We start from the raw sequence: 24,653 nt of genomic DNA on the forward strand, positions 1-24,653 counted from the left end.
AGAAGGGAGCTCATGAGAAACATTTGGGGAAATTTACAAACATATCCACGGCCTCACCTTCCCCATTTAAACCAGACTTAAATCAGAATCTCCAGGAAGAAAATCCAGTCATGTACATTTTTCTAAGTTCTAAGAGAGTAGAACTTAAAAACACATTAATCTCTTATATAGAATTCCATATGGTCCAGATCTGTTACAGGTTCAATATAACCAAGTTTTCCAGAAGGCCTCCATTATAACACAAGCATTTCTTTAACAAGCTAGCATCATAGCACAGAACTGTACCATAGTTGATAGCATAAGTCACCTTCTTTCATATTAACAGTATCCTCTAAAAATGAATTTCAGTGATCAGTGGACTTACACACAGGAACTTCTTTTAATACCTCACCTGATCTCTCACTGAGGCAATGAGAAATTTGAAGTTTCATTATGATAGACTTGAGGATCTGTAAATTATTTCTAAATGCCTAATAGAAACTATAAAAATTATATTTTTACCAAGGATAAAAACTACAGGCTAACTAAAATGTCATGTCTTTAATTAAACAGAAATTAATCACTATACCTATTACTAGCATATTATTAAATTATTATTATCATATGTTAATTAGTATAAAGATGGACAGTTAATGACCCAATAGAAACCACCTAGATCAGTATCCCATCTTGATTTTGTAACTGATCTTGAACCTAATACAAAGTGATAGCCAAATTAAAGTGAATCACACTTAAGTACCTCTAGACACATTTGAATTTTGTTACTAGCAGTTAGTATAGTAGAAAAATCAACAGTATTAGAATCAGAGAATATTAGAACCTGTGCTGTCCTATCTGTACAAAGGGAATTTCCAAATGTCAGTTTTTTTCATCTGTCATGTGGGGATAATGCCAAAGGATTCTGGGAAATTAAATGAGAAAATGTGGCAGCCTGATGCTTAGCAAATAGCACAAAGCTTAGCACATAGTAGAAGTTCAACAGTTGTTGTTGCCTCTTGTCTTTAATCAAATATTTATGCAATCTAATATACTTGTAAATCTTGATGAATATGGATCATTGATTATAATTCAGATCAATAACTCAATCTCCCAAGGCAAAAGAAATAAAAGCAAAAATAAACAAATGGGACCTAATCAAATATACAAGCTTATGCACAGGAAAGGAAACCATGAACAAAATAAAAAAAACAACCTACAGAATGGAATAAAACATTTGCAAACAATGTGACCAACAAGAGGCTAACATCCAAGATATACAAATAACTCATGCTCATATTCAGTATGAGTATATATAACTCAGTATCAAAAAAAATACTTAATCAAAAAATGGTCAGAAGACACAAACAGATATTTCTCTAAAAAAGATATACAGATGGTCAACAAGCACATGAAAAAATGTTCAACATTGTAATTACTACAGTAACACAAATCAAAACCTCAATCAGTCAGTCACCAATCAGTCACTCAATCACCAGTCAGCATAACCATTATCAAAAAGTCTACAAATAACAAATGCTGGAGAGGGTGTGGGGAAAAGGGAACCCTTCTATAATGTTCGTAGGAATGTAAAGTGGTAGAACCACTATGGAAAACAATATGGAATTTCCTTAAAAACCTAAAAATAGAGCTACCATATGATCCATCAGTCCTACTCCTGGGCATATATCCAAAAAGACAAAAAGTCTAATTTGAAAATGATACATGTACCCCAAAATTCACAGAAGCACTACTTACAATAGTCAAGACATGGAAACAACTCAAGTGCCCAACAAAAGAAGAATGGTTTAAGAAGATGCGATCTCTGCTTCTTAATCTCACACACACACACACACACTGGAATATTACTCAGCCAGAAAGAAACAATGAAATATTGCCATTTGCAGCAATATGGATGGATGTAGAGAATATCTAAGTCACTGTCAGACAGACAAAGATAAATATATATCTCATATGTGTAATTAAAAAATAATACAAATGAATTTATATACAGAAGAGAAACAAACTCACAGACATATAAAACAAACATGATTATCAAAGGGAAAAGGAATGAGGGAAGGATAAATTAGGAGTATGGGATTAGTAGATACAAACTATCACGCACAAAATGGGCTTCCCTGGTGACTCAGCGGTAAAGAATCCACCTGCCAATGCAGGAGACATGGGTTCAATCTTTGGGTCGGGAAGATCCCCTGGAGAAGGAAAAATTGTTGCCTAGAAAATCCCATGGACAGAGAAGCCTGGCAGGCCACCGTTCCTGGGGCGGCAAAAGAATCAGACACAACTTAGGGAATAAACAACAATAGTAATGCACAAAATAGATAAGTAACAAGGATTTGCTATATAAAACAGGGTACTTTATTCAGTATCTTATAATAAACTATAATGGAAAATAATCTAAAATACATATGTTAGAAAAAATAATTTAGATCAATATTGAAATAAATAATTTCTTTGATATGAAATTTTTTAAAACATAGAGTCCACAGTGAAAAAACAATACAACGGGTCTCTGACAATCTTTAAAGCTTGTGAATAACTGACAACCCAAATATGTTCTAGTATACTTTAATTCTGCTCAGCGTCTTCTTTGACAGAAATGATGAAAAGCATCTCATCACATTTCATATTCTCCATCATAGCCTTCATATTTGTGTGTGTATATAACCCAGATGGGAACATACTAAGTGTTGTTCTCTAGAGCTTAGTTTTCATTTGTAATAATAAGTTGCAGACAGATTTCCATGTTAGTACATATAGCTGTAACTCAATCTTTAATATACTAACATTAACTATACTTAATATACTAACATTTATTTAATTAGTCTCTTTTGAGGCACATTTAAATGTTTCAAAATTTTCACTATTATAAATTATCCTTATCTGTGAATCTCTGTACATGTGTCTTTAGACACTGGGGTATTTCTCTAGGATTGCATAAATTATGAATGCACTTAGCTGGCAGTAACAAAAACCATACCAAGAATGATTGTTAAAATGGATTTCCTCACATAATAAAATGCTGAAAGGTAAGCAATTGCTAGCATTGTTCTTTCAACCCTTCTACTCCGATATCTTCAGCTATTATTTATGCTCATTATGTTCATTATTTTATATGCTTTTGAACTGTGGTGTTGGAGAAGACTCTTGTCCCTAGGACTGCAAGGAGACCCAACCAGTCCATTCTAAAGGAAATCAGTCCTGAATATTCATTGGAAGGACTGATGCTGAAGCTGAAACTCCAATACTTTGGCCACCTGATGCGAAGAACTGACTCATTGAAAAAGACCCTGATGCTGGGAAAGATTGAAGGTGGGAGGAGAAGGGGACGACAGAGGATGAGATGGTTGGATGGCATCACCGACTCGATGGACATGAGTTTGAGTAAGCTCTGGAAGTTGGTGATGGACAGGGAAGCCTGGCGTGCTGCAGTCCATGAGGTCGCAAAGAGTCGGACATGACTGAGTGACTGAACTGAAATGATGTTCATTATTTATGTTCTCCAGGTACCACATCTGCACCCCAGCATCCCAGCAAGAAGGAGGTTTCAGGAACCAAAGCTTCCTCCTAGAAGGGAAGTGCCCCAGCAGACTTTCACCAATGACGTTTTGCTCAGAACTGTGCTACACACCCATCCCCAGACCAATCACAGGCAAAGAAGAATGGAGTCATCATGACCAGCTGAAATCCACCATGATCCATTTCCTGGATCTTGGGGCTACAGCCTATCAGCTCTGAGCTCACTGAACAATTTAATCTGTTGGAAAATTCAGAGTCTTAAGACTCTTGCGAAAGAAAAGAGGAATGGAGACTGGCTACCGAGAAAGCAGTGAACAGTATCTTTGACAGATTCTAAAGGAGAATTGCTAAGCCAAAGGGTATATGGCACTACATTCTACATTTGCAATACCAATCACCAAATTACCTTCCAAAAATAGTGTATGGAATGAAAGTTCCAGTAACATATATGAAATGGCTGAATTGCCCACATTCAACAACCCTGGTCTTCTAAATTTTTCTAAATGTTTGCCAATCTGATAAGCAGAAAATAATCAAATGCAAAGTTATACAGATATGAGTAGATAGATGATAGAATCAAATAGTATATTTTGTACATATTTTATTATTAGTGTAGATGAGAATTTCTTAATATATTTAATGACCACTTGAATTTCTTTTTCTGTGAATTGCCAGTATAAAAATGCCTTTATTCACTTTTCTATTTTTTTTTTGCTTTAATATATTATGAGCATTAACTCCTTTTTACAAATACATTTACCAGTTTATTTCTTGACTCTCCCATTTGTTTCTGCTCTTTCACCCAATTCAGATGCTTTTAATTTGTTTTAAGTCAAATCTATTCATCCTTCAGTTTATATACTCAGATCTTGGCAACATGCTATGAAAGATCATGCCTGCTTCAAGACTGGAAAATATTCTCTCTTTTAGTACTGCAATTTAAGGAGTTTATATGAATAGATCCTTAAACTACTTGAAATTGATTTTTGAAAATAGTGACACATTATCTACATATATTTTCCCAAATTGTCACTCAGTTATAACAGTGATATTTATAACTTTTATTTCTAATTAATTTTAAATTTTTGTGGCATTACCAAAGTTTTAATTACTGTAGATTTCAAGTATCAGATCATGAGTTACTTGCAGCAAAATTCAGGCTTAAATTGGAAAAAGTAGGGAAAACCACTAGGCCATTTAGGTATGAACTAAATCAAATCCCTTATGATTTTACAATGAAGATGACAGATAGATTCAAGGAATTAGATCTGGTAGATAGAGTGCCTGAAGAACTATAGACCGGGGAGGTTCGTAACACTGTACAGGAGGCAGTGACCAAAATCATCCCAAAGAAAAAGAAATGCAAGAAAGCGAAGTGGTTGTGTGAGGAGCCTCTACAAATAGCTGAGGAAAGAAGAGAAGCTAAAGGCAAGGGAGAAAGGGAAAGATACACTCAACTGAATGCAGTTCCAGAGAATAGAAAGGAGAGATAAGAGGCTTATCTTCGCATTGTGCAAAGAAACAGAGGAAAACAATAGAATGAAAAAGACTAGAGGTCTCGTCCAGAAAATTGGTGATATCAAGGAAACATTTCATGCAAGGATAGGCACAGTAAAGGACAGAAAGCATAAGGACCTAACAGAAGCAGAAGAGATTAAGAAGAGGAGGCAAGAATACACAGAAGAACTAAAGTTCTTAATGACCTGGATAACCATGATGGTGTGGTCAGTCACTTAGAGTTGGACATTCTGGAGTGTGAGGCCAAGTGGGCCTTAGGGAGGATTACTATGAACAAAGTTAGGGGAGGTAACAGAATTCCAACTGAGCTATTTAAAATTCTAAAAGATGATGTTGTTAAAGTGCTGGACTCAACATGTCAGCAAATTTGGAAAACGCAACAGAAGCCACAGGACTAAAAAAGTCAGTTTTCATCCAATTCCAAAGAAGGACAATGCCGGAGAATGTTCAAACTACTGTAAAACTGTGCTCATTTCACATGCCAGCAAGGTTATGCTTAAAATCCTTCAAGCTAGACTTCAGCAATACATGAGCCAAGAACTTCTAGATGTACAAGTTGGGCTCAAAGAGGCAGAGGAACCAGAGATCAAATTGCTAACATTTGTTGGGTTATGGAGAAAGCAAAGGAGTTCCAGAAAAACATCTCCTTCTGCTTCATTGACTATCCTAAAGCCTTTCACTGTGTGGATCACAAAAAAATGTGGAAAATTCTTAAACAGATATATACCAGATCACCTGAGAAACCTGTACTTGGGTCAAGAAGCAACAGTTAGAACCGAACATGGAACTGATTGGTCCCAAACTGGGAAAGGGGTACAGCAAGATTGTATATTGTCATCCTGCTTATTTAACTTATATGCAGAGTACTGTAGTCCACCAGGCTCCTCTGTCCTTTGAACTCTCCAGGCAAGAATACTGGAATGGGTTACAATTTCCTTCTCCAGGGGATTTTCCTGATTCAGGAATCAAGCCTGGGTCTCCCGCACTGCAGGCAGATTCTTTACTGTCTGAGTCATCAGAGAAGCCCTATATACAGAGTACATCATGTGAAACGCCAGGCTGGATGAATCACAAGCTGGAATCAAGATTGCTGGGAGAAATATCAACAACCTCAGATATGCAGATGATACCAGTCTAATGGCAGAAAGTGAAGAGGAACTAAAGAGCCTCTTGACGAGAGTGAAAAAGGAGAGTGAAAAAGCTGACTTGAAACTCAGTATTCAAAAAACTAAGATCATGGTATCTGGTCCCATCACTTCACAGGAAATAGAGGGGGAAAAGTGGAAGCAACAGATTTTATTTACTTGGGCTCCATAAATCACTTAGACAGTGACTGCAGCCATGAAATTAAAAGACACTTGCTCCTTGGAAGAAAAGCTATAACAAAGCTAGACAGCATATTAAAAAGCACAGACATCATTTTGCTACCAAAGGTCCATATAGTCAAAACCATGGTTTTTCCAGTAGTCATGTATGGATGTGAGAGTTGGACCATAAAGAAAGCTGAATGCTGAACTGATGCTTTCAGATTGTAGTGCTAGATAAGACTCTTAAGAGTCCCTTGGACTGCAAGAAGATCAAACCAGTCAATCCTAAAGGAAATCAACCCAGAATAGTCATTGGAAGGACTGATGCTGAAACTGAAGCTTCAATACTTTGGCCACTTGATGCAAAGAGTCGACTCACTGGAAAAGACCCTGATGCTACAAAAGATTGAAAGCAAAAGGAAGAAGAGGTGGCAGAGGATGAGATGGTTAGAAAGCATCACTGACTTAAAGGACGTGAATTTGAGCCTGTGAAGGACAGACGAGCCTGTCATGCTATAGTGCATGGGGCTGCAAAGACTCAGACACGACTTAGAGACTGAACAACAAAGAGTTTGTGCTGATAACTTGCAATGCAATTACTTTACTATAATTATTGTTTTTTCTACAGTTTCTGAACATTCTTTCACATGTCTTTTTCTATATAAGAAATGTGATCAAATTTTCAGGATTAAAAGAAATAATTGGTCAGTGTACTTACTGAAATTTTATTCCATTTATAGTTTAGTGAGGGGAGCATCTTTACAGTTCTGCATCTTGCTACTCAGGAACATAATATTATTAGAAAATGATGTGATATATTGGTGGAAGAGAATAATAACAATAATAAATTCTACCTCGGCACAGCCAACCTTCTTCTCTTTAAGTTCTCGAAGAAGACAAAGTAAGGAAAAACAGTGCTTGACTGTTAACTGAATACTACAATATTACTTGTAGTAATATTGCTGAATACTACAATATTAGCTTTGGACCTACACCATTTTCAGACCTCTGAGAAGATAATCTGGACCAAGCATGATCTCCCTTTTGAAGCTGTATCAGTGCAGCTGGCCCAGCACCACAGAGGAATCCATCACGCCTGCGCCATGTCACTGGTCCCCTCACCCTCATCCCAGGACCTGCCTCCAACCCACCACCACCCAACAGCAAACACCATGTACCAAAACCTGGCCCTGCCGCCGGATGAAATGCCAAACTCATTAGCATTAAAGAAAGACGAGCCAGAGAAAATACATTTGCCCCGTTGTTAAAAGTAGTATGTAAAATAAAGACAACTACAGTGGGAAAGGAAGGGTCCAGTGAAACAAAGAGAATGGCCAGCTTGATAAAGGAAAAAAAGAAGAAGAAAAAGAATTGGGGCCACTTCATGTTCTCAGCTCAAATATGGACAAAAATCAAGTTTCTGGTTCTTTCAAAGTTCCATAACCAGAAAAAGTGACCTAACCTTTTAGTTACTGTTGAAAGGGACACAATATCTGATCCCCACTGACTGGATGGACAATCCTCTCCATTAGGCTTGAAGTACAGACATGGGGAAAGTGGTCAGAGAGGACTTTTAGTAGATGTCAACAGTATTTCTTTATATACATTCAGAACTTTATACCCTTCAGCCAATGCTTACAGTTTTCTTCATGTAAGTGCTATATTTTCTTTATCAGATACATTGTTAGGAAAACTAAGGATTTTATGACTGTGGGGAATAGAATCTTTTAAGGTTATATTTTCTAAATGAGTTACAGGTAAAAATAACTGACTTTTTGCATGTTTATTTTTATCCAACCTCATCGAACTCTTCGTTTTTCTAAATTCTCTGGAATCTTCTAAGAATATTGTCATACTCTCTAGAAAATGAAATTTGATTTGACCCTTTTCTTTTAGTTTACTTAAAAATCTATTACACATAAGTGTAAAAAATAGTAATAATTTTCAAATAAAATACTCACTTATTCTCCAAATGAATAAAATATCAGTTCCTTTGAAGTTCTCTGTCTTTCCTAGAAGTAACCACAGCCTTGAATTTGTAGTAATATTAATTCCCTTGTGGTTTAGTGTATATGTATCTGTGTAATTTTGTTTTTGCCAGGGTTTGAATTTTATATAAATGGAATCATAGTGTATACATTCTTCTGTGACTTGCTTTTTTGTTCTCATCATTATGCTTTTGAGATTTATCCATGTCTTAGAGAACAGAAAGAGTTTATGCTGATTCTTTTCACTGCTATATAGTATTCTTTTGTAATAAGACACCATAATTTATTTATTCTTTCCACTATTCATGGATATTTGGATTTATTTTCTTTTGCCTTTTTCCTATTACAAATAAGGCTTCCTTGAGCATTCTTGCATATATACCCTAATGAGCATGCTTAAGAATTTCTCTGGGATACATGAACATGCTGGGGGTGGGGGTGGGATTGCTTTAAGCAGAGTCTAGGTGCATATTCAGCTTGTCCAGATAGCACTAACGTTTTCTGAAGTGATTGTGCTAATTCACACAGCCATCAGAAATGTATGTTCCCTTCCCTCTACATCCTTGTCAAAACATTTCACTGTCATCTGATGAAGTGAATGGCATCTCTGATAAACCTTGCTCTGAATACTAATAATGTTACGCATATCTTCACAGTTATTGGCTTTTTGTGCTTCTCTTTCTTAAAAACAACTTCTTCATGCCTTCTGCCATTTTTACTTTTTTTGTTGTCTTTTTATCACTGAAATCTTTCGGATTTGTAGAAATTCTTCATATACCTTGAACATTAGTTCTTTTTGGTTATAAGTGTTATCAAAAAAAAACTTTTAGTTAATAGCTTGTCTTTTGAATCTCTTAATAGTGTTTTTCTTTTTAGAAAAAGGAGGGTTTCATTTTCAGGTGGTCATATTTGTTTTTACTTATTATAAATCTTTTCCTCCAAAATATGGCTTACAATTGTGAGGCTTATTTAGAAAATTCTTTCCTATTCTGAGGTCATTAAATCCTTCCCTTATATTTTAAGATTTTTCCTTTTACATTTAAGAACTTGATCTGTTTAGAATTTATTTTTGTGCAGAAAATGAGTTAGGAAACCATTTTTACTTTTGTCCATATGAATAACATATTGTCCTGGCACTAGAGTTGCCAGAGTTTAGCAAACAAATATATAGGACACCTAGTTCTAATTGAATTTCAGAAAAAAATGAATAACACTTGAGTGTAATTATGTCTTGTGAAATATTTTAGACACATATACTAAAAAAGTATTTGTTGTTTTTCTGAGACTCAAATTTAACAAAGCATCTTGTATTTTATCTGGCAACTCCATCTGGTACCATTTACTGAATCCATTCTTTATCTGCTGATATGCAATATCATTCTGTCATTTTTCAGATTTCTGTATGTATGGATGCTTCCATATTCTCTATTCTGCCTCAATATCTGTATCTTCTCAAGCCTCCTGATCATATTCTTATCAGAATTGTTGACTAGTACCTCCAGATCTATGTTGAACCGCAGTATAGTAAAATTGGGTATTTCTGTCTTATTCCTAATTTTAATGGAACTGCTTCCAGTGATTCCTCATTAGTCACCGGCAGGTTTCTTGGTTGAGATATATAAATATACATCAGGTTAAGGAAATGTCCATCTAGTCCTATTTAATTAAGAGCTTTTAAAAATCTACAATTAATATTAAAATTATGAAATTCACTTTCAGCATCTTTGGACATTATTATGAGCTTCCCCTTTCATCAGTAAACATTATACTATATTAATGAATTATAATTAGGTGAATTTTATATTTAAACTGATCACAGTGTGTTATTATTTAAATATGCCCCCAGATTTTGCCTAGTAATTGATTTAGGATTTTAAATGTTATTTTTAACAGACTGGTTTGTATTTTCTTTTATGAGACTGTATGCGTGTGCGTTTGTGTGCATGTTCCAGTGAAGGTGAGTAGAAAGGGAAAGGGATGAGAAGGAGACTTGACCATGTGGAACTTTAAAACAAATTTTAAGTATTTTTTAAAGTACAAATAGAGCATAGCAGAGATGAGCCTTCTTTTTCTCTCACCACACACACACACACACACACACACACACACACACTAAACCATACCTCTTCCCAGGATTCCCTAAGAAAGGTCTTCAGAGCAGTTGGAAAAACATTGGATTTTATTTCATATCCTCATTTTGCAAACAAAGAAGCTGAATCCTAAAAAGATTAAGAGTTCACATACCTGGTCTCTTCTTGCTAATAGTATTTAAAAATTGAAGGGAAATAGGTCCTTGAGGGACAGCTAGTGGAACTTTATTTAAGTTGGAGAAAGGAGACACACTGGACATTTCATTACAGTCTTCAAAATGATGAAGGGAGTTCAAATAAGCAATGACAAGCTGTCCTTTTCAATGCGCTTTCTGGAAAGAAGAAGTAAAATAGCTTTAATTAATTCAAGAGGGATTTAGGTCAATAGTAAGAACTTCCTGAATGAACAAATTCCAAGACAATAGAAGGGGCTGCCACAGGAAGCTGAGGAAGAGCTAAGAAAAGTGTAGACTGCTGTTTTTCTGCAATGATTTCAGTACTGTGAGGTTGAACCAGATAAAACTGCTGATATTCAACTTGTTTTTACCATGTTTGACTGTGCGTACATGCTCAGCTGTGTCTGACTCTTTGAGACCCCATAGACTGTAGCCTGCCAGGCTCCTCTGTCCATGGAATTTTCCAGGCAAAAAAAAGCAAATTCATCTAGATCAACCTAACACATGGAAGCACATAAATCGGTTTCACTCTAGAGGATGGCTTCTTTTCATTTCAGTCTTTATTTTACTCTATCTCTGTAGAATGTGGAGAATAGACTATTTAAGAAGTTAAGAAGTCTTAAGTCTCTTAACACAAGAGACCAAATGGAAAGCTTACCAAAGATCCTCTTCTAGTTGAAGCTCTCGGTATTTGAAAGCCAGAACCACGAATATTCCTGGGCTTCCCTAGTGGCTCAGCTGGTAAAGAACCTGTCTGCGATGCAGAAGTCCTGGGCTCGATCCCTGAGTTGAGAAGATCCCCTGGAGAAAGGAACGGATACCCACTCCAGTATTGTGCTTGGAGAATTCCATGGATTGTATAGTCCTTGGGGTTGCAAAGAGTCGGACATGACTGAGTGACCTTCACCAATATTCTGATCTATATAACCAATCATTACAGAACTAATAAACTATAAACTACGTTTAAAATGAAATGTTGTTAAGATCCATGTTTTGGATGTTGAGTGTCTTTATGGTGCCAAGCTATTTCATCTAAATGAGATTGTTGGAGTGGGGGATCTCAAGCCAGTGTCAGCTGTGCTGATTCTGTTGATGAGATTTTATATAAATGCTAGTTAAGTAGATTAGCTCTCTCCTTCATTTGGGGGTCAGATGCCATCAAGATTAGCTGTGCTGCTGTTTACAATAGCCAGGACATGGAAGCAACCTAGATGTCCATCAGCAGACAAATGGATAAGAAAGCTGTGGTACATATACACAATGGAATATTACTCAGCCACTAAAAAGAATACATTTGAATCAGTTCTAATCAAGTGGATGAAACTGGAGCCTATTATGCAGAGTGAAGTAAGTCAGAAAGAAAAACAACAATATACTAACACATATATATGGAATTTAGAAAGATGGTAATGATGACCCTATATGCGAGACAGCAAAAGAGACACAGATGTATAGAACAGTCTTTTGGACTCGGGGGGGGGGGGGTGATGATTTGAGAGAATAACATTGAAACATGTATATTATCAAGTGTGAAACAGATCGCCAGTCCAGGTTGGATGCGTGAGACAAGTGCTTGGGGCTGGTGCACTGGGATGACCCTGAGGGATGGGATGGGGAGGGAGGTGGGAGGGGGGTTCAGGATGGGGAACACATGTGCACCCGTGGCTGATTCATGTCAATGTTTGGCAAAAACCACCACAATATTGTAAAGCAATTAGCCTCCAATTAAAAGAAATAAAAAAATTTTTTAATAAAAATACAAGATTAGCTGTGCTGGAACTCTTCCCATGGCTGGTCACTTTGGGTCATTGTGTATAAATCACTGCTAAGCTGTGACATTATTTTATGAACTTTTCTAGCCCAGCTAATTGTTGTACAACTCTATTGTAATTTCTCTATTGTCATCCTCTGGTCAGTTTCCATCCCTCAAAAAAAAACTGCTATATTATTGAGAATAGAAAAATAGAAACTGTTAAAAGCATCAGACTGGTCATATTAAAGAAATGGGGTTGTCTCTCAAATGAAAATTCACAGTTAAGTATTGGCCTGGAACATATACAAGTAAAAAGGATTTTGTTTACTCATCTTGATGGATATAATACATCTGAAGGGGGTTAAAAATCCCACATGACCTTGACACAGAAGCCAGAAATTCCACCTTTCTGGAGCAGATATGCTCAAGAAATGTAAAGGTAAGAGGTAAAATTGGCAGACTTTGGTGGCCCATCAGATCTGGCAGGCGGGGGAGAAAAAGGAATGAAGGTTGAACCTGAGGTTTCTGGCTTGAGTGCCTGGATGGAGAACAGACATCTGGGAACAGATGTGGGGTGTGTGCATGGGTGCAGGGAGGCGAGGGTCAGCCTGCATGTGCTCAGTGCGGGACTAGAAACCACACTGGATGCAAAGGTCAAGAAAGCACCCATGCGGTCTTTGAGGGTATGATTTGTGCAAGGTACTGTGAGTGCTATGAGCACTGTGAGTAGGAATTTCAAATCGCATTTACAGATGAACCACAGGGGTGGACAGAGACTCACACTCTCTAGGTTGAAGGTCACTATACTCATATAAGCGTCACTGAGGTTATGAAGGAGCTTGTGGAGATGGAGATGTTAAGATGCACACACAAAGACATCACCTGGTAGGATTAAATACTAAGTTACATGGTGATAACAACGGGGGGTAAGGATACCCCAAAGTGTTAGGACAGAATGCACGGGAGTATTCGGGAATTTGTATGGGATGTAGGGTACCAGTGATGAGGACCTCAGGGCCATTACAAATGCTGAAAGAACTCCTCTAGGCTGGAAAGAGACCAGCAACTTAAAACAACCTTGTACATACATAGATGTTGCTGGTTGCAGTTAGCCCCTACATCCCATCCTCTTTTGTCCCCCCATGGACTGGAGCCCGCCAGGCTCCTCTGTCCATGGGATTTCCCAGGCAAGAATACTGGAGTACGTTGCCATTTTCTTCTCCAGGGGATCTTTCTGACCCAGGGATTGAACCCACGTCTCCTGCACTGGCAGGCATATTTTTTTTTTTTTTTTTGCTATTTTATCACTGAGCCACCTGGGAAGCCATATACATAATAGACTGCTATATAAAAACCTCATTGGAAGTTCAGTTCAGTCTCTCAGTCGTGTCCGACTCTTTGCGACCCCATGAACCTCAGCACGCCAGGCCTCCCTGTCCATCAAAAACTCCCGGAGTCCACCCAAACCCATGTCCATTGAGTCGGTGATACCATCCAACCATCTCATCCTCTGTCGTCCCCTTCTCCTCCTGCCCCCAATCCCTCCCAGCATCAGGGTCTTCTCAAATGAGTCAGTTCTTCACATCAGGTGACCAAAGTATTGGAGTTTCAGCTTCAGCATCGGTCCTTCCAATGAACATCCAGGACTGATCTCCTTTAGGATGGACTGGTTGGATTTCCTTGCAGTCCAAGGGACTCTCAAGAGTCTTCTCCAACACCACACTTCAAAAGCATCAATTCTTCGGCGCTCAGCCTTCTTTATAGTCCAACTCTCACATCCATACATGACCATTGGAAAAACCATAGCCTTGACTAGACGGACCCTTGTTGGCAAAGTAATGTCTCTGCTTTTTAATATGCTATCTAGGTTGGTCATAACTTTCCTTCCAAGGAGCAAGAGTCTTTTAATTTCACAGCTGCAGTCACCATCTGCAGTGATTTTGGAGCCCAAAAAATAAAATTAGCCACTGTGTCCACTGTTTCCCCATTTATTTCCTATGAAGTGATGGGACCAGATGCCATGATCTTAGCTTTCTGAATGTTGAGCTTTAAGCCAACTTTTTCACTCTCTTTCACTTTCATCAAGAAGCTCTTTAGTTCTTCCCCACTTTCCGCCATAAGGGTGGTGTCATCTGCATATCTGAGGTTATTGATATTTCTCCCAGCAATCGATTCCAGCTTGTGTTTCCTCCAGCTCAGCATTTCTCATGATGCATATAAGTTAAATAAGCAGGGTGACAACATACAGCCTTGATGTACTCCTTTCCCTATTTGGAACCAGTCTGTTGTTCCATGTCCAGTTCTAACTGTTGCTTCCTGACCTGCATACAGGCTTCTCAAGAGGCAGGTCAGGTGGTCTGGTATTCCCATCTCTTTCAGAATTTTCCACAGTTTATTGTGATCCACACAGTTGAAGGCTTTGGCGTAGTCAATAAAGCAAAAATAGATGTTTTTCTGGAACTCTCTTGCTTTTTTGAGGATCCAACAGATTCCTCTGCCTTTTCTAAAACCAGCTTGAACATCTGGAAGTTCTCGGTTCACGTATTACTGAAGCCTGGCTTGGAGAATTTTGAGCATTACTTTACTAGCGTGTGAGATGAGTGCAATTGTGTGGTAGTTTGAGCATTCTTTGGGATTGCCTTTCTTAGGGACTGGAATGAAAACGGATCTTTTCCAGTCCCGTGGCCACTGCTGAGTTTTCCAAATTTGCTGGCATATTGAGTGTAGCACTTTCACAGCATCATCTTTCAGGATGTGAAATAGCTCAGCTGGATTTCCATCACCTCTACTAGCTTTGTTCATAGTCATGCTTCCTAAGGCCCACTTGACTTCACATTCCAGGATGTCTGGCTCTAGGTGAGTGATCACACCATTGTGATTATCTGGGTCATGAAGATCTTTTTTGTATAGTTCTTCCGTGTATTCTTGCCACCTCTTCTTAATATATTCTGCTTCTGTTAGGTCCCTACCATTTCTGTCCTTTATTGAGCCCATCTTTGCATGAAATGATCCCTTGGTATCTCTAATTTTCTTGATGAGATCTCTAGTCTTTCCCATTCTACTGTTTTAGCAAACCCAAAACTTACAATAGAAAATGTTAATCCAATTTTCAACCAGTATATAGCTTTGGGAGCAATAGAAAGTCCTCATTCATCAGATTTAAAACTATTGGGAAGGCAAGCAAACATAAATCAATAAATTCCAGAAGAAAACTAGAAGATGGTTCTTTGAAAAGATAAACAACATTAATAAACCTTTATCCAGGCTCATCAGGAAAAAAGGGAGAGGACTCAAATCAATAAAATTAGAAATGAAAAAGAAGTTACAACTGACACCATAGAATTACAAAAAATCAGAAGAGATTACTACAAGCAACTCTATGCCAATAAATTGGACAATCAGGAAGAAAAGTTGACAAATTCTTGGGTACAATCTCCCAAACTGAACTGGGAAAAAATAGAAAATATGAATAGACCAGTCACAGCATAGAAATTGAAACTATGATTTAAAACTCCCAACAAACAAAAGTTCAGGACCTAATGGCTTCACAGGTGAATTCTATCAGACACTCAGAGAAGCGTTAACACCTCTCCTTCTAAAACTACTGCAAAAAATTGCAGAGGAAGGAAAACTCCCAAATTCATTCTATGAGGCCACCATCACCCTGATACCAAAACCAGACACACAAAAAGAAAATTACAGGCCAGTATCACCGATGAATATAGATGCAAAAATCCTCAACAAAATACTAGCAATCTGAATCCAACAATACATTAAAAGAATCGTACACCACAATCAAGTAGGATTTATCCTAGGGATGCAAGGATTTTTCAATATTCAGAAACCAGTCTGTGTGACACACCACATCAACAAATTGAAGAATAAAAACCATATGATCATCTCAATAGATGCAGGGAAAGAAAAAAAAAAAAAAGCCTTTTTGTAACAACAGTAAAAACAAAAACACGTAAATCCTTTATAAAAGAATTTATTTGGTTTCTTTAAACTATAATGCTTATTATTATATTATAAATATCTTTAAATTTACCCAAGAAAAGGTTTATAATAGAAATTTATCTATTGTATAATGCAAGTTCATCTTGTTTTATACAGTAGAATTGTGATTGAGAACTGAATAAAGGCAGCTAGCTTTGCAGACAGTATAAGTTAAAATTAAGTTGTAATTAGAATTAAAATTTTAAGTAAAACTAAGAAATAACGTGGCTGATTCTCTGTCATATAGGAGCTCATGGGTGGGTAATCCAGAGAGGCTATGGAAGTTCCATGGTGCCACGACATCTAGTCTCCTCTACCTTGGTGTTTTGCATGCATGACTTTCACCCCCAAAATCACAATTTAAGACAGTTGCAGAGCAGCAGCAATTACATACACATTTCAGGAAGCAAGAAGAAAGAAAGAAAGGCAGAAAGGTTTTCCCTCTCCCATTAAAGACAATAGCCAAAAGTTGTACTTCTATTTACATTCCACTGGCCAGGACTGAGGTATATGGCCACATCTAACCATAAGGGAAGCTGGAGATTACAATATGTGTGAGGAGAAGGGGACAGCAGAGGATGAAATGGTTAGAAAGCATCACCAACCCAATGGACATGAATTTGGGCAAATTCTGGTAGGCAGTGAAGGGCATGGAAGGCTGGCATGCTGCAATTCCTGGGGTCACAAAGAGTCAGACATGACAGAGTGACCGAACAACAAATGGACCCTGTAAAAACACTGGGAGCTCGATGTCTAAGGAGGGTAGATGTGGAGAAGAATTTTGGAGGATAAGTCTCTGAAACAAGAACCATCCTTCATTTTGGATTTAAGCATAAACTAGAGTCTGGAGAAAACATAGAGCAAAAAGTTTTTCTCTACCTTGATCATTGGCAAACCTGTTTTCATTACAGAGGAGAAGTTATGGCAAAATATGATACTGCTCCTTATCTGGTGAATAGGGGTGTCCTTAGAGTCCATATGAACTGCTGAGTGAGAGTCAATGAGTCTACCTTTAGACAACACACAGGTCAATTCAAAAAATATTTATGGAACATCTACAATGTTCTTGAGCACATACTTGGAGCTAAGCTAGGTACTCTCGGGAGTTTTTTCAACTTTTTTTTAAAATAAAACACATTCCCCACCCTCTAGACTTATAGTTCTATTAAGGAATGATGATTTTCAGATGAAAAATGGCAACAAAAGACAAAAGAAAACTCAATATTGGATTTTTCCCAATCCCTTGCAGTACCATACCATCACCTTCCATATCAGAATGTGGTTTTTGTGACTATTTAATAACAAGGTTCCCATTTAATACATTGAGACCTATTAATAAGTTCAGATGTCCAAACTGATCAGTCTTTAATAACTGTCATCCCCCTTTCAGCTTCTCAGTAGGGAGAAAGTTCAGCATGCACCCAAACTCAGGATCCTTATTTCAGAAATCTTCCTCCCATCAATCAACACTCAACAGGACCTCACCATTTTGTCCCTCCCACCACCCAGTTCTTCTGGGAGAAGAATCAGTCCCGCTTTAAAAAAGACTGGGGCAGGTCTGATTTCAAGAAATCCATTTTTTAAAATAGTCTGATCTCCTCAAGAAAACAAAATACAAAAGGACCATTAAATGTGTTTTAACTATTAAAAGAAGTAGGCAGATGTTCATTCTCTTTATCTGTAGGAAGAATTTCCTTTCCTGACATTGAGTCATGTTCCTTTTTCCCAAGAGGGAATAAAATGTTCCCTGTAAAAGCACAACCTTTTCTTTTCCAGTGTTCTGGACCCATGCCAACATAACAGAGCCAGCCAAACAAAGGGCTGTGATAAGCTCCTCAGGTGCCAGGGGAATGTTATCAGAGGAAATCATCTTCCTCCCTGTGACAAGACGGATGGATCCTCAGCAGACTCACAGAACAACTGGGGCCCCCAAGGAGCAGAAACTCATCAAATACTCAGTGGGGAATTGTGCACAAAACAGCAATGGGAACCAGTGGGAACACAATTTTATTAACTCCAAAAAGTTCTACCAATTGGGTTCTTCGGAGTAGTCCCCAGATTGATATGCCTGCAGACAAAGGACTTTTAGTGACAAATCTGATAAAATATGTGAGAAACACTGTCTTTCTTCGCTTAAGATTCCAATGTTAAATTTGGAGGACTGTTTCAGTCTATAAAATATAGTCATTATATAATCTATTGTGCCACAGCAAGGACACAAATTTAATACAACTGGATGTACAAAAAATTTAGAAATGTAACCTCTTTTATTTTGCCTATGAATAAATATTTTGTCTTTGCCACCTACCGGGTGACAGGAAAGAAATATAAGTGCCCAATCTGGCTGAAGTTGTGCTTGGCTTCTCCAGGAAAGACAACTTAGTCCCAGATTTTTCATCCTTATAGTCCTTTGCTTTCATTCAAGATGGCATCCAAGGATGGGGTAAAGGGGTATGGCTTGAGTTACCAGGAGGAAATGTCCTCAGGTGGTTAGGTATTGTGTACTTTGATGCCTCTAATCTCTGGAGCAACATCTTGTATCCAAAAGCTTACTTGCTAGTATGTGTGGCTAATGCCTGTGGCTATTGTGAGTCCAGGTCTGTTCTTTGACTTAACTGCTCTGTTAAGTTGGAGGCACTGTTGGAGGGAATGTAAGTTGGCATAACCAATATGAAGAGTGACACGGAGATTCTTCAAAGTTAAAATGAGAACTACCATATGATCAATCTTTCTTCTGGGTATATATCCAAAGGAAATGAAAACAGGATCTCAAAAAGACATCTGCAGTCCCACTTATTCACTATAGCCAAGGTATGCTAACAACCTACATCGCCAGTAATGGGTGAATGGATAAAGACATGGTGTATACATACAATGGAATACTATTCAGTCATGAGAAAGAAGGAAATCAATCCATCTATTTGCAACAACATAGATGGGCCTTGAGGGCACCATGCTAAGTCAAATAAGTCAGGCAGAGAAAGACAAATACTATATGATGTCACTTCTAAGTGAAATCTAAAAGAGTCAAACTCATAGAAATAGAGAGCAGAAAAGTGGCAGCCGAGTGTTGGGGTGGGTGAAATGGGAGATGCTAGTCAAAGGGTACAAACTTCTAGTTAAAAGATGAATACACTCTAATTGAAGAGCATGCCCATTATAATTAATAATACTTTATTATACACAGGAAAGTTGCTAAGAAAGCAGATCTTAAATGTTCTCCCCACAGAAAAGAAGTAATAATTATGTGAGGTGATGGAAGTGTTAGCTAACACTATAGTGGTCCTCATTTTGCAATATTTAAGTGTATCAAACCAACAGGTCATATACTTTAAATTTAAACAATGTCATGTGTCCATAATATCTCTATAAAAGTTGGAAAAATATATAGAACTCTTCCCATCTTTCCAGAAGAAGTTTTCACACTGTGACCTAGAAATAAGCAGATCTGCATTCTGACTTGGGTTTCCTAAACCAGTTTCCTCTAAAGCAAAAATTTCAGCCTGGGAACTGTCACATGCAAGGAAATACAAATATTTTGACAATAACTCATTTGTCTCTTGGCTCCATAAATATCTCTAGCCAGAAGGATTTACTCAGAAAAAAATGATGGCTACTTAGTTTTTCTATTCCAATTGAGGGAGTGATTCATTCATTGGAGGTCTAAGTGATGATCATAAGTAGAAATATAGAACACATTGTTGGAAGGAAGAAATCTCTATTTCATGGGCCTTAGGAAACTGAGGCTAGGTTAAGGGAAGTGACTTACTCAAAGCTTCCAAGTTAGGGGAGGAGATGGAATTTGAATCTGGGATCCCTGACTCTTTAATTATTCCACAGGAATTTAAAAGATACTTTTACAATTTATCTAAATTAATTCTGATTCGCTACAAACTAAACCACTCTTCAGCAGGACTTCCCTGCTGGCTCAGACAGCAAAGATTCTGCCTGCAATGTAAAAGACCTGGGTTCAATGTCTGGGTGGAGAAGATCCCCCGGAGAAGGAAATGGCAACCCACTCCAGTATTCTTGCCTGGAGAATTCCAGTCTGTCTTAAAGAGTTAGACACAATTGAGCAACTAACACTTTCACTTTCTTCAAACCAGTCTGTACTTCTACTTGGCAATAATTAAAATGTCAATGTGGCTGTTGTTATTACCTCTCTATCTAGCCAAATTGGGTCATGAATAGTAATTAATATGAATTAATTAAAAGTCTTTAACTTTCCTACAAATAACTATTTTAAAACTGGAACAATTCCAAATCAATGTGAAAAACAGAACTCTGGTATTATGTTTTTGGAATGCTTTAGTTCAAGCAAGTATTTTTAATGACACCAAACAAATCAATTCTAAGAGTTCGTTTACTTTTAAAAATTAGAAAAAGAAACGCCCAAAGAAAGAATTTGGATCGATTCGTAATTGACTATTTCAAATCATAATTACACTTAATTTTATTTCTCCATATAGGTCCAAGAACAGAACCACCTGACTCCAATTTTGAAATCCTCTTGAGAAAATCTCCCCCAGAGCCTGTCTCCCAGCCACGTCTATACATGTGCCTCTGTGAATAACACATTAACACCGCTCACAATAGAAGGTATTGTTCTTTATAGCTAGTCAAATTAATTATTTGAGCACCCCAGGATGTAACATGAAAGTACAGTTTTATAGATATTCAGGGCACTATATAATATGCCATGGTGAATTATTGACTCTAATGAGAACATCCTCAAAAGGCTGAACTCCCAAGGGTGCTGGCTGAAGAACTGGGAGGAGGGGCTCATACGTTAAATCAATAATTAGGAAGACGGAAGAGAAACAGATTGGGCAAGAGATTTCTGAAAATTAAACGTTTGTCATCTGTGTATATTCCTTGCTGATGATTCACTAAATGAAGATTAGCTTCAGTAACTTCTTGACCAGCATGTCAGTGAATCCTGAGCTCTATCCTAAGCCTGGGATGCATGAAATGGACGAGCCTGGGTATATTTTCTGTGGAGTTGACTAGATGTGATATGATTTAGAGAAATTTATGAGCTATTATTGTGCTAGTTATGTATGTTTCACAGTTGTATACCATGCTGAGTATTATGTCAGGTTGATAGGGAATGTAAAAGGAAGCAAATAACATTCTTAAAGGACTTTATAGTTTATCTAGAGACATCAATTATGCACATATAACATTATTTAAGAGAATTTACCCATGTTTTTAAAAACACCACTGCAATCATTTGCAACATGGAATTGTATCTTTTACCACATCTCTGACTCTATCCATGCTAACATTTTAATAAGTTAACTTTCTTTAAAAACAGATTATTTTAGTTCTTATCACGCATTCTACCAAGAAGATGAAGAGGTGATATATGTTTAGTGAAGCATGACTCAAATAAGGAAAAGTATAATTATAGACTTCAGTGAAATTTTCAGAAGCACTCTCTTTTATATAGGGCATTAAAAGCTTTCCTGACTATGTAAATTCAGAGTGGAAGAACGATGTTTCTAGATCAACTCTCAGAAAGATGCAATCAGTTAAGGCCCTTGTACATGACCACAATCCATAATATTCAGCTCCTAATACTAATAAAGACATCAACCTATATATATTCTGCACTACTCAGGAATGTTTCAAAAATAGCAATTTGAGGTCTTAGGGAAATAAGAAAGGAGGTGTTATGGATCCTCTATTATTTCTATGGCAGTGCCAGGAGGGTTGGGGATGTGTCTGCAGAGGACTAGGATTTGCTGGGTTCCCTTCACTTTGTCCCATTTTCTCTTCCATTTGTACCATGCTCAGCTCAGATTACTCACACAAAGAATCCATTCCCACCATCACATCCTCAGACAAGGTCAGCACAGATTCAAGGTCTGTCTCGCTCCTGGACCCTTCTATTTATTGCCAAGCCTTCTGGAACCTGATTTCTGCTCCCTTCAAAGCACTTTCTAGTTCTTTCATGACTGGGTCTTCTAGCCCAGGCCCTGGCTTCCTATTGCAGTCTGATCCCACCTATCGATTCTGTAGCCTGAGATGTTCTTGCAGGTGAAGTTTCAACACACATACACACACACACACACACACACACACACACACACATCTACAGTTTCCTCATTCTGAGATTCTATGAGAGAACAATGGTAACTGTGGCAACCCTTGTTGTCTCTCTATGGATTTTTTTTGAAAGATTGATGCTTTGTATTGTTTTTTCATCTTAGGAAACATTGGCCTCAAAAGGCAAAAAGTCTCTGGCAGGAGAAATGTTCCTAGAAGGCCCTGAAAATACAATCTCCTTTCATGACAGTGAGCAAAATATCTCCTGTCACTTCTGGGGCTCTCATTCCCCCTCCATGCAGCATTCACAGCGTTCAAGCACATTAAACATTTGCGTCGTTTACACGTGGCCCAGCCTCTGTTCTGATCCTCTGTATTAGGACAGCTAACTGCAGCTCACTCGGTGCTGCTGTTTGCACAGCTGGACATGTCGGATAGAATGAGTTCATCCCTTCAAAGATGAGCTTAAAGCCGCCGTCTGGTAGTGTTTCTTTTCTACACCTACGACCATTCCTCATTGTTCTCCCAAGCACAGGGAGTTTTAATGAAGTCATGTCTTTTAGTGTAACTCTGCAGGTGCACAAATGCTGATAAACCTCCTTAACTCGCTGTCAGATCAGCATGTTTATCTTCGAGCTGCAGAATGTATTTAATTATAAGATATGAAAAGGTCCTTCAGATTTGTTCTCTGGGCCCAGAACTAATGACTCATTTGTGAAGCGCTGTGTCTCCCCCAAAGGTTACAATGACTAGTTGCTGATCATCTGAAGGACTCATTCGTGGTAGCATTTGGACTGCAAGCTATAGAAATTTCCTTTAAAAAGAAAGAAAAGAAATAGCTTCTAAAGGCCCAGGAAATTTGTACCAAATGCATATTTAACACAACTAAACACACACAAATACACACTAGCGTGAATATATATGAATATATATAGATGCATGAGTGCTATAAGGAATTCGCTGTTAAAATCTTAAAATGTGAATACATCTCAGAGATTATTAACATCTTAGTGTAAACTAAACTTAATCACATTGCTTTCTCCTGAAGACGAGGTTTCGGAGGGAATGAGAGTTTGACCCGGAAATGGGAAGCGAGATGCCTGAGGAGGGGTTGGTTGCTCAAAAGAGGGGAGAAAAGCATTCTGGAGTGCAGAACTCTCCCCAGTAAGACTGGGCTGAGAAGGTTCCTTTGGAAGGAGAACACCATGCACTCAGAAGGGAGACAAGATTCAGTCCCAAAGACAAAGAGTCTCGGTGGAAGGCGTGTTGAGAGCTGGATAAATCATTTAGCCTCGAAGCATCTTTTCTCTGCCTGTCTCACCTCACAGCTATGAGCATAGTATAAGCTCATGCCTTAAAACAGCTTAATGGAAAATGTTTGAAAACTATGAAGCAAATAGAAGTATATATATAAAGCCTTAGCAGTTGATGTATGGCAGAAACTAACACCATATTGTAAAGCAATTATCCTCCAAATAAAAAATTTTGAAAAGCCTTAGCATAATGTAACTTATCATAACCACTGCTCCCATTAATCGAGTATTTATTGAACACTGACCATCTGCCATGATAAAAAGTCCCTTGACTCAAGTTCCTCCGAGCTCAGTGAGCAGGCTGGTGGGTTAATAACCACAGAACATGATGCAAAATATACACTTAGCGTAAAGTACTACAAGGGTAAAGAAGAAGACGAACTACCTCTGTCTGGGGGAAGATCGAGGCTTTCCAGAGTAGGAGGTGGTTGAGCTGGGTCCTGCTTTACAAGTAGCTCACCCGAGGGGACAATGGAAAGTCAGAGGAACAGCAAGGGCAGAGGCCGCCAGCCACAGGCAGCGAGTCTGTGCTTCTCAGCACCGCTTGGTATAAAGAATAAAAAGCACAGGAATGCCAAATCTCATAACGAACTCCCCTGGCCTGATTCCATGCTCACCAAGCCGCCCTCTGATGATAATTTGGCTTCCCGCTTAGATCTGCCTGTAGGGAAAGCACATGCTAGCAAAGGAGCCAGAGTATCCAGTCCACTAGATGATTATATTTCTCACTGTAAATTAATGTCAGCATAAAGGCTGATGCATTTTTTTTTAAGTGCAGGAATGAAACTATCACATATAAGGCAGATGCAAAGGAAATTAGGTGAAAATTCACCAGGAAATCAGCCTTCGGGCTGCCAGTGTGGACAATGCTGGAACAGCTGTGCAAACACCGCAGGTAACTTCCAGAAATGGGCAACTGACAAAGCGTATTACACAGCACGTTCT

General features: G+C 38.0%; 1 long non-coding RNA gene across 1 annotated transcript in view; it reads right to left on the reverse strand.

Annotated features, from left to right (window-relative positions):
- LOC122438073 overlaps positions 1-24,653 on the reverse strand; it is a 54,036-nt gene that overhangs the window by 22,294 nt on the left and 7,089 nt on the right. Inside the window, exon 2 of the long non-coding RNA XR_006268440.1 lies at positions 10,574-10,751. This is a non-coding gene — a long non-coding RNA (uncharacterized LOC122438073). The remainder of the gene's footprint in view (positions 1-10,573; positions 10,752-24,653) is intronic.

Source organism: Cervus canadensis, chromosome 3 (assembly GCF_019320065.1).
Source record: "Cervus canadensis isolate Bull #8, Minnesota chromosome 3, ASM1932006v1, whole genome shotgun sequence".
Classification (NCBI taxonomy): Eukaryota; Metazoa; Chordata; class Mammalia; order Artiodactyla; family Cervidae; genus Cervus; species Cervus canadensis.